We start from the raw sequence: 14,901 nt of genomic DNA on the forward strand, positions 1-14,901 counted from the left end.
TCTCAATGTGTAGTGTATTAATTTTAGCTTTCTTAACATGTTGATTCAAAATTATTTGGCAATTAATCTGTTCAGAAAGAAAGGGAATTGTTGGGTGGGGTTTTTTAAATGCATTTGTAGTCTTCTTAGAGATCGGAATGTGTAGGTCCCACCAGCCCATGAGCTCTGTAATTATAAAAGAATGGTAAAAATTTTTGACAATTTGAGAAATTGGTTTTATAATGGGAACAATGTGTTATAATCAGTAAAAGGAGAATTGTTATGTTTTCTCTCTGGGTAGAATGTTCTTGAGTGGTTAACTCCTCTGTTGCTGATGAGAAGTAAATATCTTATAACTGGCAAGAAAGAGGGATTGTAATGACAATGCTTTGTTCCTATGCATCCTCACATTTCAGGCTGACGTGCATTTTAAACATTTCCTTCTATTTCTATTATTTTCTTTCTCTATTTTTCTTCTTTTCATTATTTTTTGCTGTCTTGCAATCTACGTTCCCTGAGCAACCATAGGAACCAAGTTACATTAAGCTTCAACACAAAGACCTTGTAAGAATAATGAATCCTCATTTGCATCGACATTTGTATTCAGATTTGCCAGGCTATAAACTTGGCAGATCAAGCGGAATATTAAGTAGAGGCTTCCATGGTAAATTGTGGCTCTTGAAATTGCTAAGCTCCCCCCCTTTTTTTTCTATCTGTGGTGGCAGGTGAAGTCTCATGACTACTTGCTTCTTAAGAAACACATTGGCCCCTTCATCTTTCAGTATCTGATGTCAATTTCAAGCAGAAGAGGGAAAAACCAGTAGTAGGTATTCTTGCCGAAGGTACAATATGACATGTGGACAGAACATTAACTAAAGGCCAGAGACCACGAGAGAGGCGTCTTTAAGCAATTGAATGGTATAGGAAAATTAATTATCATGTGTGGGCTAAGGTTTTGATTTTTCTGGCATATTCAAAAATATATTAATCTCATAAAAGTTCACACTAATTTTTAAAAACCCCTAAAGGTGATGTAAGAGGACCAAGGTAGCTCTTTACTTGTGAAATACCTGCCATTTGGAGTCATCATCACTGGTCTACTCGTGCCCATTCTTGAAATACGTAAAATGCCTTACTTTGATAAGTCACTATGGATAGACTGACTCAATCCTTAGCTTTGCTTTCTTCTGAAGTGGTCAAGTAGGAACAGTCACAGTTATTCCTGCATACGTTTAGAAATATGACCTATAAGGGCAAATCTCCAATACAGTAAACAACGGGGTGAAAAATGTAGATTTTAATTTCCATGTTTTGTTCAATCTATGCAATGCCAAACAAGTGAGTAATTGGTAACATTTGTGCATGACTTAATTTTTCATACATTATCCCATCGTTTCAGAATCTTGTAAACAGAATCCAAACCTAAGACCTATTAACAAACTCTCACTTCTTACCATTTTCTTTTTCTCTTAAGGACCCTTTGCTAGTAGGAAGCAATAAAATGCATTAGAAGATCAGCTTAGCAACAAACTTACGACAGACATCTTAACAATGGCTTTCCTTTTTAAATCTGTTTGTTTAAATTTAGATAGTGTAAATGATGAAATGTAGACTAGGTCTGCTACAAAGACTTCCTTTATGGTATATCACAAAGAATTGTGAAATTTTAGTAACTACTATAAGTAACTGACTTGACTCTAAGTTGAGGTAAGCTTTAATTGTGTGTGGTGAAATGGGATAATATTTCATGAAAGATGTTGGACTTTTCTTGGAAAACGTGCACCAGTAAATATTTAGACTGAAGGATAACATTTCATAAGCTTTCATAAACTTATAAAAATATTTATGAGAACCTTGCCAAAAACATGTATATTAGTATGATTTATATTAATATACTACAATGTAGCAAATTCTAAAGTGGGTATTAGATATTCTTAATAGTAACTGGATTTTAGAATCTGAAAAGTAAGATGCAAATCATGACTTTTTGAGAATTACATGCTTGCATTTCACAATCTCATCATTTTTAAGAGAAATAAACTATTAGATAATTTAATACTAAGCACAACTATACTGAAAAACAAGAATATATCACTAAGTGGCAAAATTTTACTTTTATATTTATTCTTTAATATGAAAAAGATGGAAGCATGGTAACTACCATAAAGTTGTCTTGACCCAAAGCAATCAAGGATAAATAACATTTAAGTAGAATTCTTTTCTTGAGGGGCCTTAAGGATACCACATTATGATGAAGCATAACTATAAACTTTATATCAAAATGCAAACAAAGGTTAGAGACTGTTATATTACACTAAAACAATGTCAAGCTAAGACATCAATGCATCTTTTTTTAACATACTTGCTCTTTCACATAAGTCTGAAATTCAATTTAATAGGTTCCAAATTGGTATTTTTACTGTTGTGTATAGGTGCAGGGATACGTATTGACCCCTTTTTCATAGAAAGAACAAAAATACATTCAATTGTATTGCAAAACACATTTTGCGTATATGTTCAAATATGTAGGACTTAGAGAGGAAGAGATTTATATTTATATCTTTCTTCCATGCTGCCCATCAGTTTGAAACTGTCTTCTTTAATAAATGCTAATGATTTGGTTGATTACGTTTGTGCATGTACTTACCATGCAGTTTTGGGAATCAACCGCTGATGAATCTTATCAAGAAGAGAAATTATAGCATTAGCTCATTTGCTTTCCAAACAGCAGGAGTGAGAGTTCTATCCAAAATGATATTAGAGATATTGTTTTAACATCCATGCAGAAAAGTACATACTATTTCTTGCCCACCTTCACAGTGTTTCTTAGACAAGGGTCACATTTATTAGACAAGTTCTCTTCTTTCTGTGTAGGAATACAACTGGATGTATATTCTAAATCAGGAAATCAAAACTAAAACCACAAACCAATGGAAACGCTTATTTAAATTGAAGTCGCTTATCCAAGTTTGAGAAGGGAGCAAGTGGAGTTGTAAAATCTTTTTTATTTTTTCCCCTACGAAAGGAAAATGGCAAAATGACACGTGCTCGTGTCAATTTCATTATATTCTGTTTCTATTAGAGAATTTCTTACTAACTGGCAAAAATGCACATTACCATAGGATTTTTCCCACCATAACTTATATAAGCCACTGTTATATTAACTAGCAAGGTTGTTAGCCACAGAGACAATGCCCAAAGGACAGGCAGGGCTTCCCACAGCAGGCTAGTTCTTGTCTTGTATAGATTAGAGTAGCAGAGCCCTGTGTGTGTTGCCCTGAGAAATTGGGCTTCACTGAATCTAAAATCAGCATGTTTCACTGGTCTCTTTTAGTAGAATGGCTGAGGGATTTGCCATATTCATGAGGCACATAGAATTGAGACTTAGGGCACACCGTAGAGCATGTGCGTTCATGACTTGACCTTTAAAGTCAGTTCGAGGTTTTCACTTCTGCCTAAAAGGGAAGCAACCAAAAGCTCATCTTGATTACATTTTCTTCATCTTCTTCTAGCTAAATAACGGAGGGCAAATTTATAGAACCATAGATACAGACGTATCTCCTTATATTTGAGAGGAAAGATTTGGATCTCTGTATAGCTACATATAGATTTATGTAAAGATAGATAGATAGATAGATAGATAGATAGATAGATAGATAGATAGATATTGCTTTCCTCTCTGATTTTAAAGTGTATGCATCATTGTTGCTTAGTTCATAACCACAAACTCTTTCCATCAAAAATAGAAAATGTGTGTATACATATATGGCATAAATATTTGTGTGCATATACACAACAAAAATATGTTTCAATATTAAGAATGGATGAAGGATATATAGAAACATCATGAAATTAAGAGATAGGAGAAGAGAGAAAGCAAACCAAATATATAGGATCAGTGAAATATGGTATGGTATCACTTGATGGTTTCTATACTTAAGTAAAAACCAGGGTTTAATTTTTATATTTAAGTATTTAGTCAGCTCTTTTTATAGATCATTCATAGTAGAGGCCATTCCGAGAGTGAAGAGAAAAGCTTACTAATATTTCAGTAATTTGGGGATTATTTGGGGGATTTTTTAAAATCATGAAATAATACATGATATTTTGTGATGAAAAAATGACAAGTGAATTAAACTAGTGTACATTTAACTCTTTGCCTTAAAAGTTTCTTTGAATACTATAGTTACCTAGCAATAAATTGGAGTGAGATTTTACTCAAATGCTATCTGCTTTCTTGGCAAATGTTAATGTAAAAAATTTTGAACAGTAACTCACATAGTCTGTTTTATAATATCCCTGTTTGGGGATATACTAAAAATTGTTAAGCATAGTAACACTCATCTAAGTAACCATAAGGAAATAAATAGAAATTCCTTTTTCAAATTGGACTTACAGTCATTCTTTTCCAGCTACCTCAGGTGTAAGGTCAAATATCTCCCCCTTTTTATTCCCTAAAAAACTCACCTAAATCCAGTTTGATAAAATAATCACGAAGTGGATTCTCTTTCACCTGTCGGATAATCTGACATCAGTAGGCAAGCCTCTATTTCAGGACCCACTTTTAACTTGCTTCTCAGAAAACAAATTTCTTAATTTTTTAAAGTTTTGATTAACCTCCAAGATAGTGAGCTAGGTGAATTAGCTATCATTTCAGAGGTGTGTGCCCTAAATTTTAACATACCATGCACCCAACTTTACAGGATGCTATGGACTCTTGTCTGTACAGATAATCATTTCTCATCTGACTCAGTTTTACATCTTCAATCATAGCTGTGTCTTTCATTCCTTACTCCTCTCTCTAAATGAGTTTATTTTCTTCCTCTTGCACTAAACTATTTACTCTTTTGAATATTATTCCATAGCGTTCCTTAGTCTTCTATTCTTCTTACTGCTATTGAGGCCTAAAAGCACCCTCTTTTGCTTTTAAAATTCCCTTTCATGAAATTTTACTAATCGAGTAGATATCGGGTAACGTTATGTCCTCCATTTCCAAACAACTAAACTCACAGCAATCATGAGCTACATGTTCATGATATATTCATTCATTTGCATCTATCCACGTCGTTATGGTGGCTATGAGATTTTCATATATATCAGTCATAATGCCCCCTGTGTGAATGTCTGTGCGCATTCAGTTATTCTTCCAACCAACATAGATTTATTAAGGCCCCATTCATGTCATGCACTTTTGTGGAAGCAATATGACTATAAAGTTGAACTAGACAGATGGGGGTACAAAAACAAAGTAGCAAGCAAAGGGAAAATCTGCCTCTGAAGATACACAAAAAACTTGCAGTTAGGACTTTTGTCATTCTTATGCATCTGTGAATGGCCTTTGGGAAGTCAAATTACAATTTAAATGTTTCCTAAATGGAATACAAACTTCCCATTCCAGTTTGATTTGGCAATGTTATGGTGGTTCAAACATCCCTAGCAATCACAGCTTAGAACAGATATTCTGAAACTTTTTGATCTCAGAATTACTTTTCACTATTAAAAATTATCAAGGTGACAACAGCTCTTATTTATGTACATTAAAGTTATTGATATTTTGCATATTAAAGTAAAACAAATTTTATTTCTAAATTATTTAGTAATTCATTAAAAATAACAACTACAAACTAATTAAATGTTAACATAAATAATATATTACACTAAGATAATCATATTTTCCAAAATTAAAAAGAGCAAGGAAAAGGGTATTGTTATATGAATCTTTTTAATATGTGGCTCAATAGAAGATACTGAATTCTCATTTCTGCTTTTACATTCAGTCTTGCAATATATTATTTGGGTTGAGGATCTCAGGAAAACCAGCCCCTCACAAATCTGTAATTGGAAGGAGACAAAAACGTTAAGTAGACTTTTCATCTAATTGTGGATATTCTTCTCTGATATACATCAAATATTGACAAGTAGTAGTTTCTTAAAAGTTGCAATATGGAATTTGAGAACATATCAACAAGCTTTCCATTCTTTTTATGTTAAATTCCATTCTTTATCTTGCTTTCCTAATAGATCTTTGACTAATGCATGATTTTATAACATCATGAATTAATCTGTTGGAAAATATTGGTTCACTGAGTTATGCAGATCTTCCAATTATTGACACGTTTCATTATACAGTATTGAAAAATAATCACACTCACTAATATCACTATCATGATTCCTTTAGAAATTTCAGTATTGGGAATCTTTCCAGCTCATAACAGCAGATAAAATTTTCCAAAATTCTAATATTCCTTGAAAGCTAAAATTTTATCAGCAACAAATATTAGAGTGGTTTCCCTTGGTGGTACACACTCACTTTGTTTATTAAGGATAGAGAGGATAGAGGGGGGTTTTTTTGTTTGTTTGTTTGTTTCTGCTTTAGGTTCAAGAGTATAACTCTGGGGAATATCATGACTGGTGTGTGGTGCTACTTGATTCATGCCAAGAAACCAGACTGTTAAGGCTCCAGCATTGTGTACAAATTTCAACCCACATGAAAAAAGAAAATAACAAAAGTATTATTATGAAAATAGTTTTGATTTCAAGGACTTTCTGAAAGTAGCTCAGGGTTTTTAGAGGTCTGGGGGCATCGCTTAAAAAAACACAGCTCAGGGGCGCCTTGATGGCCTTGGTGGGCCCTGGTGGTTCAGTTGGTTAAGTGTCCCACTCTTGGTTTCTGCTCAGATCATGATCTCAGGCTGGTAAGATCAAGCCGAACTCCCTGCTCAGCGGAGATTCTGCTTGAGATTCTCTCCTTCTCCCTCTGCCCTCCCACTCCGCTCATGCTCTCGCTCTCTAAAATAAATAAATAAATAAATTAATTAATTAATTAAATAGAATCTTTAAAAAAATAAAAAGAAGCACTGCTCAAAGAACCTAAAACACAGCTGCAGATATTCAGTAATCATTATTTGATATTCAGTATCATCTAAGGATTGACTAGGATTCGCTACCAACTACAGTAGCAACACCTAACATATCTAAATGGCTTTGCGGATAATTTTATGTACATATTATTTTGTTTAATCCTTCCAATAAGCTATCATTATATTTTAAAAGAGAAAATTACAGCTTTATTTAATGACTTTTCCAAGGTCACAAGACCTGTAAATGACAAAATCCAGATTTATATCCAGGTTTTATGAAGTCCAGTGTTCTCATTATACCATAGCTGTTTAATATAACTCTTTTACAGCCTCCCTTAAGTAAGGGAATCGTGAATAAATCCTGTGCCATCTGCTTGATGGCCAGGCTCTATTTAAGCACTATTACAACATTACATGGATATGTATAAATCTTTTTCCCATTCCAAATCCTTCATGGCATGGGAAGTCCAATTTCATATCTAATCACAATCCAAAACTGCACTACAGTTGTATGATGCCCCTCAACATACCTAGTTAGTTTTCTTTAGCTGCTATAATGCCTGATTGCTGATTTGGTCATTCTACTGTCTAAAATAATCACTGACCATTTCAATGGATCACTGACCAGTTATTCCAATCTTCCAAATGAGCTTATCCAACCAGTCTTACAATCTAATCAACTACATACAAATCATTGTTAACTGTGCTAACCAAAAAGAACTTATCTAAATCTTAGGGGGCCACAGGAACTCAGGGAACAACAGTTTAAAAAGTAATTCCTGAAACTTACGAAGGGTCCTTGTATAAGACTTTTTAAGTCAGACCAACAGAAGCCCTCGGATCCTTGCCTTGATGCTAACAAATTAGCTTTATGAGTTAAGGAAATACTCAGCATCACCATGTCTTGGTTCTCTTGTCCATTTAGTAAGAGGGAATTACTATATGACCTCTTGTGTTGCTTACAATCTTAATGTTGTATGATTTTTATATAGAAAAAAAGCATTTCCCTTTTTGGCAGTCATGATTTTCTTCATTTGTAAGTTCTCTTTTCACGCCAGTCTGTCTTCACACTCTATGCTGAAAGTCTTCGAAATCCAATTAATTGTTCAAACTTATACATAAAAGGTTTATGGAAGCTATCTATCTATCTATCTATCTATCTATCTACCTATCTATCATCTATCTATCATCTATTTGTCTAACCAGCCATTTAGACCCTTTAAGTATGGTATTTAATAAAATCTACTCAAACTCTTTGTGTTTTCTTTCACTAAACAAAAATGAAATTGCTTTTATAACATTTATGTTATGATAAATTCAGGGTGGGGCTTATAGAGATTGATCTCCTCCACTAATGATTAATTGTAATCCACCCTGAAATATTAATAAGTATCCCGTATGAGCTATGTTGAGGGAGGGAGGGGAGAGAAGGAAGCTGTAATGTTTGTTTGCCATTACTGAAATTACAGAAGCAAAGGTCTTCCAGAGAGAGAAATATAATCACAATTATCCGACCTGTAAAAATGGTTTTTATTTCTGCAGCCAAGGAACAGCAAATTATTGGCATTGGGAGTCCTTTTTATAAAGGCTTTTTATAAAATCCTCCCTTGCATAGCTGTATTTTTTATTTACTCTACAGCATTCATCCCCTTCTATCTAATATTGAAATCAGAGACATTCTATTATCACTGAGAATGTGTTTTAAATAAACTGCACTGGAACCTGGGCTTGGCAGCTTGTAAGCCACCTGAGTGTGGTCAGGTGACTTGTCTTTTCTAAATCACCATGGAAGAAAATGTATCAGGTGTCTCCTGGCTGCCGAGGGCCATGTGGAAAGTACATGCATGCCTCCAACACTTGCTTAATCCAGCCCTGGATGATGAGAAGTGACAGCACAAGAAAGGGGCTGGCCGTAGTAGGCAATGGATGCACCCCGCAGTAGGCATGTGTCTAAAATTTAATTGTGAAGTGCCTAAAAAGAGAAATAGCATTTTCATTTACAGAGTACTGTGAAAACATGGTCATGGAAAACATTAAATAAAGATAACAAATAATAGCTATTATTTCTATTAGATACATGAAGCAAAAAAAACAGTGAGGGGAGGACATTGAAGGGCCACCAACAGGAGACTGTTGAAATAAGTAAAGGTGTATCATAAAATAGGATACTATGGAGCAATTAAAAATAAGATAAAGCTATAATTTGTTCATATGGAATAATTGCCAAGATATGTCAAATGAAAAAAGCAAGGCCCAGAAGAAGATATATAATATGCTCCCATGTGTGTAAGGATATATATATATGTACATTTAAATATACAAATGACAGAAGGATTACAAGCTGATAAAACAGTTGGCTCTGAAGAGGGACGCTATTTACTAAATACGCTTTTATGTAGTTTGCCTTCTTTTTCAACATGAGTACACTAGTTACACTAGTTTTAAGATAAATAATAGTTAATTTTTAATGTAAAATAGAGATGATTTATATATTTATAAGGCAAATCATTGACATGCCCGCCATCAAACAAACAAACAAAAATTGACGAAGGATCAGTTTTATCATGAGTTTCTTAGCACCCTGTAAAACCAAAGAAAGGCTATTTTTAAATATTTCAACTCATGAAGGCGTTAATTCAGAAGAGACAGAGCCATTAACACAGAACAGAGAGAGCCAAAATACATTGTTATCGGATTGCCAGATAATAAACAATAGTTTTATTTGCTAAATCTGGCAATTTCAATTATTGAAAAGAGAAAAGTGCTCTGAATTCTTGTAATACTAGGTGTATTCGATGCCAAACACTGACAGTTTCCAGATGGTCAATTTTCTATTATTGTTTAGGTAAGAGACATTGACCTTATAACTGAATTTTTTAATAATATTTTTGAAAAGACACAAAAAATAAAAATGTTTCTCCCTAGTTTAAGATACTAACATCCATACAACATGGAATGTGGCTCCAATCTATTCATTCACATTAATGTTCCAATACTTTCTTATAATACCATTATATTACATGCAAAATAAGCCTATCTACCGTTCAGTGAACATGACTTATTCCTGAACATTCCCACTCCAACACTTCCTCTTTTCCCTTCCTGTCATGAATCTGCAATGTCCTCATGGGGTCTTCTAATTGCTTCAGTGAAAATGTTCTGTTCATTTGCATACAGCTTTTTTTACAATGTCTTCGCGTATACATATCAATGTCCCCAATAGATAAATAAAAGCGCCATGAAAGTAGGAAGCAATCACTTCATCCACATCTTTCACCTGTGTGTGCTCCAACAGCCTGGCCTAGTACTTTACACCAAAGGTATATACAACAGAGTCCAATCGATGTGTGGGTGAATGGCAGGAGATAGTCCAGTCCCTCTGAAGATTAAACTCTAGTTAACTTGGAATCTCATAGAAAATAATAATAACTATCTTCATCTGACATCATAATCCCTCTTTATAGTTGAAAATAATTCCTAAAATGGTCCTCAGCCGTATTCTTTCCTGGCTTAAAAAAAAATTAAATTCCATGTCCCTTACTTAAGATTTTCATTTTATTTTTATATCCCTTAATCATTCTTACATTGCTTATATGACCCTTTAAGTTCTTGAATCGACCTTTAAGCTGGGGAGTGCAAAGTTGAGCATTATATTCTAGTAAATCAGAGCAGTGCTGGATGATTTCCTTCTTTGTATTAAATTCCTTTGGAGTCTTCTTAGTATAATTTTTTACAAAATGGCATATTAATTATTCTTTAGACCTATACATAGTCAATTTCTATATCATGCTTGAACAATGTATGCCTAAGTGATTCTCCCTAATTGATGCTTGCAGACTAATTTAGTTCTCCTTCTTAAGCAAGGACATTTGGTTGTTATCCCTAAACTACAAGAGGATATTTGTCTATTACCTTGAAGCTATCATAGAACACCCTGGGCATGCAAGTTATCCTGCCTTCCAGTCAATGATGTTTAAAACGGTGATTCTCAAATCCCAGACTGGTGCTTCATGATGACGTTTCTACTGCTCCATGGTGAATTAGAATAATAAATACATTATAATGAGCTTTCTTAATAAAGCCACCTTTGTTCATTTTTTTATGTCTTCAAATATTTATCTCATACATGTGGTAGTAGATGGTAGTAATTATTTTTCTACTGGCACTAAAATGCCAGATACTTTATGCGAGGCCCTTATTTTGTTTTATTTTTCTTTTTTATTCTATAGAATACCAACTTTGAGGACCACTAATAATAGCCATAAAGTAGCAATAAGAATAGCCAGCAATTAGAAGTTGTTTATATGCAAAAAAATTGTTCTAAGAACTTTAGATATATTAACTCAATGCGACAACTCTCTGAGGAACTTACTACTATTGTTCAAACATTAGATTTTGGAAATTGAAAAAGAGAGAAGTTTAAAAATATGTTCAAAGTCACATAACGAATTAACCCAGGAAAGGGCATACAGAGGTCATGCCCCAAACCACTGTATGAAAGTGAACCCAGGGTAAGATTTTAAGTCAATTTTTATGGTCTGATACTAAAATTGAGCTATTAAACCTTTAAAATTCTACTGTGTAGGCATGTAATAATGTTTTTCTACATATTTTTGTTCACATTTTTAAATCCTTCAGGTGGGACAGAATCCAAAAAGACACTAGATTTCTATCCATATCTTTAATATGCATGCCCACCCCACAATGTCATGTAGAAGTCTCTCTCTTCTAGAACTGCATGTTGATCTTTAAGATAATTCCTTCAAGAATTTTCTCTATGTACAGGGCGCCTGGGTGGCTCAGTTGGTTAAGCGACTGCCTTCGGCTCAGGTTATGATCCTGGAGTCCCGGGATCGAGTCCCACATCGGGCTCCCTGCTCGGCAGGGAGTCTGCTTCTCCCTCTGACCCTCTTCCCTCTTGTGCTCTCTATCTCTCATTCTCTCTCAAATAAATAAATAAAATCTTTAAAAAAAAAGAATTTTCTCTACGTACAAAAAAAGAACTTCAGCTAGTCTGAAGAAAACTAGAAATGTACCCTAAGGTCCTAAAATTTGCACACATAAGCTTTTAAAATAAGAATTTTGAAAGATTACCATATCATTAGAAAAGATTGAAAAAAATAGGGACCATATAAATGTTACATCAAAGCTGCAGAGCAGGGGCACCTGGTTGTCTCAGTCAGTTAAGCATATGCTTTTGGCTCAGATCGTGATCCCAGGGTCCTGGGAACGGGTCCTGGGATTGAGTTCCGCATCAGGCTCTGTCTGAGAAACTTACATAAGATGAGACATGAAAATGTGGAAGGATTTGAGGTGTGTGAAGAACAGAATAAGTAGGATGCAATATATAGTTAATGGTTAAAAGAAGTGAGTACGGGGCACCTGGCAGGCTCAGTTGGTAAAACATGTGATGCTTGATCTCGAGGTTGTAAGTTTGAAGCCCACATTGGGTGTAGAGATGACTTAAAAAATAAAATCTTTAAAAATAAATAAATAAATAAAAGAAGTGAGTACAGAAAATGGGAGAAGAAATATGCAAGAAGATTGAAAATTCACAGAATTGAAGAAGCATATAAATAGTCAGATATAAGAATCACACATCACATAAATAAAAGAAGTCCACATTCAGATATATCTAGTGAAACTCATAATAAGGACAAAAATATGAAAATTAATGAGAATAAAAAGACAGATTCAATAAAGAAGCAACAATTATGCAGATAGCAGATTCTCAACCGTAATAGCAGAAGCAGTAACAGAAATGACAATTTCAAACTGCCAAGAGCAAACAAATATCATATGAGAAATTTATGCCCAGATAAACTACCATTCAAAAGTAAAGATGTTTTTACACAAAGGGATATAATTTTCTACAGAGATCATCACTGAAAAATTACTGAAGTATATACACCAATTTAAAGGGAAAAAATGAACACAGAAGAAGGTAGAATACATGAAGCAAGGTTTAGAAAAAAAGAAAAAGCTAAATAAACACTAAAAAGCAGTAAAAGTAACAATTTTTTAATTTAAAAATAGTGGAAGCTGTATAACCATGACAACGAAGGATGAGAATGAGAATACCAGGTATTAAATTTACGATCTTCATGTTGCTCACTCTGGTTGGTTGTTGACTGCTGTCTCTTCAGTGCAAGGGAAGTGGTAGGAACTCAATAAATATTTGTTGAACGAATTACAGAACCAATGTTTCATAGCCGAAGGTAGTTCTAGATATAATCTCTAACTATGCCCGTCAGATTCTGAGAATACCATGCAGTTTGGGGATCATCAAAGGTATGCCAACAGGCTCAGTGTTTGAGGTTAGGCAGGTTGTTACTAAAAAGTGTTCTTAAAAGTGTGGTGGTCCTTGATGTGCACATTCAGATCTGCTTTTGCAGGAACATGCTACACTAGCAGATTCTGTGGACAACCTCCAGCTGCCACCCATCTACTCACCTGTGGCATTAACACCTGAGCTATGTTACACATGGCCTGCTCCCAAGCTTCACTGAGCACAGCAGATGGAGGTCCTAGAGCAGGCCAGGTCTGGCCAAGACAGGGCTACTCAAGTGGGCAACCTTTGCTCTGGACCATCCCAGCAACCTGGCCAAGATTCTCTTGAGTCTCACTGTAGACTGAGGCTCATTCTACCCAGTCCTTCTTTCCCTCTCTCTTCTCTAAGGTGTCAGACATGCATTGAGGTCCGAGGTCTTTCTCTGCCTTTTCCTGCTTCCTCCCCCTTTGTTTCACAGGAATTTCCAGCAATCTCTTTCACGTGCAATTCTATCTGCCTTTTGGAGGAACCAAACCAGCATGTGAAGGCAAGAGAATGGACAAAGTCAGGTCTACTGGATCAACAGGATGGTCTCTTCATCTGAAAGAACAGTAGTCATGAATAATGATTGTGCATACTCAGGAAACAGACTTCTTCAGTAGAAAACTGTGGTATATCTCTTACTCATACCTCATTGCCTTGTTAGGAGAGCTGACATGTCCTTTCAGGAAACACAGTCTCTCTGGGCTAAGACTTGCTTATTTACTTACTCAAAATATCCTCTAAGTTGGGAAGATGGTTCAGTCTTAAGAACTTTAAGGCCTATTACCTTTCTATATTCCTTGAGGATCCATGGCAATGGGCTGCAGCATATAAAAACTCTCATATACTGACATCCTTCTTATGCATTAAGATTATGGACACTGGTCAAATCTTCTGGCCCATTCCAAATCTTGCCGACCTCTGGTGAAATCATCGATTTGTGAGTCATCCATACAACACACTAGCATCCAAATCCCATGCCCCTTGTCTCTGCTGTTATGTAGTCACTCAGTGCTGTCGTGACATCTGAACATACATTATCTCTGATACTTTCAAGCCAAATTTCCCACTTCTGAACTCAACCTCTTATGCCTTCAGCTTGCTAACATCATCATTGCCCTGCACCTGTTCTGTCTTTTTAGTACCTCCAGCCATGCACCCTTCTGTAGTCTTCTTATATGCTAGTAGGAAGTCTTCACTTCCTACTCCATCTAGCCTCTATCCTATAAAGAGTCATTTCAATCATTCTCATGTTTTGCATATTTTATGTCCTTAAAACACACAATAAACAGCAAATTGAGTCACGGTAGAATAACAAAATATTAGTAAGTAAAAATAAAAATGTGGGATTTGTTCTCTTTTGTTTCTGATCACAGTGAGATAATAGCTTCTTGAGGGTTTAAGGGGAGGTAAGAATCACTGGCCTATGTCTCATCTTCTATGGAAAACATATGATTTTTTTTCTATTTCTCACTGTCCAAAACGATATTATTTTGTTGTGTGTAAGTTCCATGTATCTTACTGAAAAGCTATTATAGTTTATACTATGTCAAAATTTAGAGTCTAGTGAAAAGTTCATGGACAAGGAATTCTTCAAGATGTTTCTAAGTTTTAACTTGTTTGAATATTTTTTCATTAGTTTTTTTTAACTCTTAGGTTTCTTTCTACCATGTCCAGAAGATGCCAGGTTTAGTTTTAAATTCTTAACTCAATCATTAGTAGAGATATAGTTAGTTAAAAATAAATCAC

The sequence above is a fragment of the Callorhinus ursinus genome, unplaced genomic scaffold (genome assembly GCF_003265705.2).
Source record: "Callorhinus ursinus isolate GAN/ISIS: 27379988/994484 unplaced genomic scaffold, GSC_fseal_2.0 scaffold5, whole genome shotgun sequence".
Classification (NCBI taxonomy): Eukaryota; Metazoa; Chordata; class Mammalia; order Carnivora; family Otariidae; genus Callorhinus; species Callorhinus ursinus.